The sequence below is a fragment of the Schistocerca cancellata genome, chromosome 7 (assembly GCF_023864275.1).
Source record: "Schistocerca cancellata isolate TAMUIC-IGC-003103 chromosome 7, iqSchCanc2.1, whole genome shotgun sequence".
NCBI lineage: Eukaryota > Metazoa > Arthropoda > Insecta > Orthoptera > Acrididae > Schistocerca > Schistocerca cancellata.
The window spans coordinates 346,207,523-346,211,768 of record NC_064632.1 but is presented as its reverse complement, the minus strand read 5'-3'; positions in this window follow the sequence as shown (position 1 = coordinate 346,211,768).

The following is a 4,246-nucleotide window of genomic DNA, read 5'->3' as shown; positions in this document are numbered from 1 at the left end:
ACAGAACTCATACAACTGCTTAACAAAATGATTTTACCATAATCCGTTTGATTATTGCACTCAGAGAAATAAAAGTGATAGTAACAACAATACATGAAAGTGTTTATACCTACACGAGGCTTTCTAAGGCACAGCACAGTTCTACTAATTAATGACAGTGTGAGACAAATATGAAATACATCCAGTGTCTTTTATCGTGTGATTTTACGACATGGGCATCCGCAGCTAAGCTGGTACACGTTAAAACATTTCTTTCAAAATTTCTTATTAATATTAACTTATAGAAATCGCTTTAGCTGTTGATGATACTTAATTGCAAGGTTATTCATGGGTGGTTTCTTAATACTATAACGGCATCATCAGGTGAAATGTGTACAAAGGCAATTAACAATATAAAAGCAAATTTAGTACTACATTTTGGCACTTGTCATTAACACTGCCAGTTGAAATGGATGTTGAGTGATCGCGGAAAAGAAACAAATAAATTAACTGTACCCACAAGTCTCGTTTTGTTAACCTAAAGAAGGGTGACACCCGTCAACTAAGCATGGGATGGCATATAGGGGAAAAAATTGAAGGTGGGCCCACACATTTGTCATTTGTTGTTTTTGTATACACTTTATTACTTAATGACAATATTAACATCGCAATTTAGAAACTTATTAAAGCCAACAGAAATCTGTGTAAATCTTTAAAAAATATAGTTTTAACAATTATACCATTAAAACCAGGACAGAGTTCATGAAAACAAAAACGTTATATAAACTAAGCGTGGCTGCAAGAGGGTTTGACACACAATTTTGCAACAAAATAAATTACAATAATAGCTGTTAAATCTACCAACAAAATTTCAAGCCTACTTGACCGTTACACAGACAAACAGCATTCATCCAAATCCCGGTTTCTTCATAAGACACGCCACTGGTTGAAGCTGTTGGAAGGCCCTTAGCAATGCATAACCCTTAGTAAAAAATCCCCTAAACAATAAACTGCACAGTCCCTCAAACAGAACAACTAGAAAGACATAAAATTTAAACATAAATAGCCACACATATATACCAACCATACATTAAGAGCAAGGCTTGAAATATACAATTGACCACATATGAAGAGAAGTTAAAGTACATGCAATGTACTTGGACTTGGAACAGACCAGCAGTAACTTTGACGCAATCCTTAATGACCAAACATTAGCCCAAAATTCAAAGTAACCAGAGAGCTACAGCAGACAGTTATGACAGCAAACAAGGAACGAGCAGCCAAATTTCTCTAATGACTGTGGATTGGCAAGCTAAGCAGTTAATGGTGCCAATGGAAAGCCAACCCACCAATATTAGAGCCGCCACGGAATAGATGACATGGCGTAAAAAACGCGAAAAACCTATGGGAAAACTAACTTAAGCTAATGTAAAGAACTGGTGCCACACTAGTTCAGTGAAACCTTTCTAAGCAGAGAAAAGCTACACCTAGTGGTAGCAGATAGTGGCAGTTTATCTTGATAAGTAACAGATCTTAAACTGCACACGCAGAGAAGTAGTGATAAGGGCGCCAACTTTAAAGAACACTCACGGAGAAAAAATGAGGAAAAAACTGAGGCTTGGCAAAGACACTTTAACCTCCTGAGCTCTTAAAATTCACCAAACAGCTCCCCGCATGAGCGGGGCCACACCGCCATGGTACGCACGAAACGATCAACTAGACTTAACCTGAGCCACTGCGACGCGGCTCTTCGGGGCTGTCGACTGCCGGTCAACCCAGACGCCGTGCGACGATCGGAGTGCCACCGCGCCAACAAAGAAACACGCCTCTGCTACGGTTCCATTAAACAGGAACGCGCCGTTTGCCGCTAAAGCTGCCCTGCCAACACAGATCAAAAGTTAACAGTAATCTTTGGCAATAAAACTTCACACAAGAATGACGGGGGAGTAAAAAGGAAACATATAGATTAATGGCAAGTGGGTACCAACAGGTTAAAGTTAACAGTCCTTAAAACTACTAATATTTACTACCAATCGTATCTGCACCCACTGATTCAATAACACAAGCATACGCACATACAATCTTGCCACCCACACAGATCGTGTCACAAAGAACTTCCTTCACGAAACCTGTCACTATTCTTACATTTGCACGAAATATGGCCTAGAACAGAATCTACAATTAGTAACGCTGGCCGAGGGTCATGCATTTAGACACTGGTAGTTGCGTTACCAAATCCCATTTGATAGAACAAAGGGATGGCCTTACAATATCAGGTGGTTAAAACTAGAAAATAACACATATCTCAATTTAGATGAGAAGGAGCCACAACTTGCAGCAACCCAGCCAGGGCATTATTGCTTACAACCCACAAAGAAGAACTGCAGGATGGCGTAAACCTAAAGTTTGCAGAATAGGCCAGGAACTTCGGCAAGTTGCGTGCTACGTCCATCTCTCTTCGCAGAGCCGCCGCTAGCAGCTCTTAAGCGAGCCGGCCGACGGGTTTAAAGTTACACCATTCCTCGAGATCTGTACCGGACAGCCGGAGTCTCCGAAAAGCCACAACCTGCCTGCCACGTGCCCCTCAGCCAACTGACCTCCACAGGCCCCAATAAAACCAGCAAATCAAACACCTCGACCAAAGACTTTCGCTGATGACACACGATGGAATCCACATTGGCAAGCTAAGCAGCTAATGCTGCCAGTGGAAAGCCAACCCCACACGATGGACTCCTCATTGGCAAGCTAAGTAGTTAATGGTGCCAATGGAAAGCCAACCCACCAATATTAGAGCCGCCACGGAATAGGTGACATGGCGTAAAAAACGCGAAAAACCCATGGGAAAACTAACTTAAGCTAAAGTAAAGAACTGGTGCCACACTAGTTCAGTGAAACCTTTCTAAGCAGAGAAAAGCTACACCTAGTGGTAGCAGATAGTGGCAGCAGATAGGTCGTATCACTGAATAAAAGTTAGGGCATGACCAAGTGTCGGAGAAAAGTAATGTTGGGCAGTGTGCCGAGGAAAGACAACTGACAAGTGGTGGAGCACGTCGACAGAGTGCGTGAAAGTGCCGAGGAAGTAAGACTGTAGCATTTTTAACAGCACAGTTTTGGAGCCACTACGTAAACATTAAAGTGTAGGTAGAGAAATAGAGCATAGATACTATAGCAACAAAACCATTGTGTATAAAATGAAGATATTACGGTAATACTGTAGCAACTGCTAAGCTAAAGATATTTTAAAACCATTTTAATGAAATGCTAAATAACGTCTACACTAAAAAAGACTTAAAAATAAGTTTGCTTACAGTTATAAAAAAATCATTATAGTTATCAGAAATTATTTAAAATTCTGGTGAGCATTATAAGGGAAAGATATTGAAAAGGGACAAATAAATGGTCCAACAGTATAAAATAATATTAGACATAAGAAGTACACATATGTAGAAATACTGACTGCTGAAAGGGAACAGAATTGCTAGAGTCTGTATGCAATGAAAAAAGAAAGCGAATAAACAAGAAATCTAAAAGTTAAAATACCCGTGGTGAAAGAAACTGTAATGAGAACGTCGGTAGAGATGGGGCGGGGAGTATGCAAAACGATGGTATGGTGCCTAATTTTCGACTGACAGTTCAGCTTGTGGTCACTAAACTGTTTTAAGTAGTGCAATATCTGTTCTTTCTCCAAATGTTACGGATATTTGCTCTTGTTACCCATTTACGTGATAGTGGAGTCTCTGTTCCCCACCCAACAAAAACTTTAAAGATTTCATGCAATGGAGCAATATCTCATCATTTCGCAGGACGTCCAGATCTTGCACTCCTTAAAAAAAATTCCTGACTACACCGAAAACAGTGTATTGGAATTTAGCCATTGTGTCATTTCCTCCAATTTTGATTACCAGTGCCCCCGCCCCCTACCGGTTTTCCCAACATAATATCTTCCATCACCAGTGTTTTCAATTTCTAGGTTCCTTGGTTCTATTCCTCTGTTCGCTTCCTTACTGCATAATTGACCTTGCAGTTAGATCCTCTTTGTCAGCCAATGTTTTATATATTTGTGCTTTTTATGTATAATTATAATTTCATAATTTCATAGTACTGGAGCATTTATTTGTTGTCTTTAAGTATATTTCCCTTATAATGCTGACCAGCATGTATGGTTCAAATGGCTCTGAGCACTATGGGACATCACATCTTAGGTCATCAGTCACTACTTAAACCTAACTAACCTAAGGACATAACACACATCCATATCCGAGGCAGG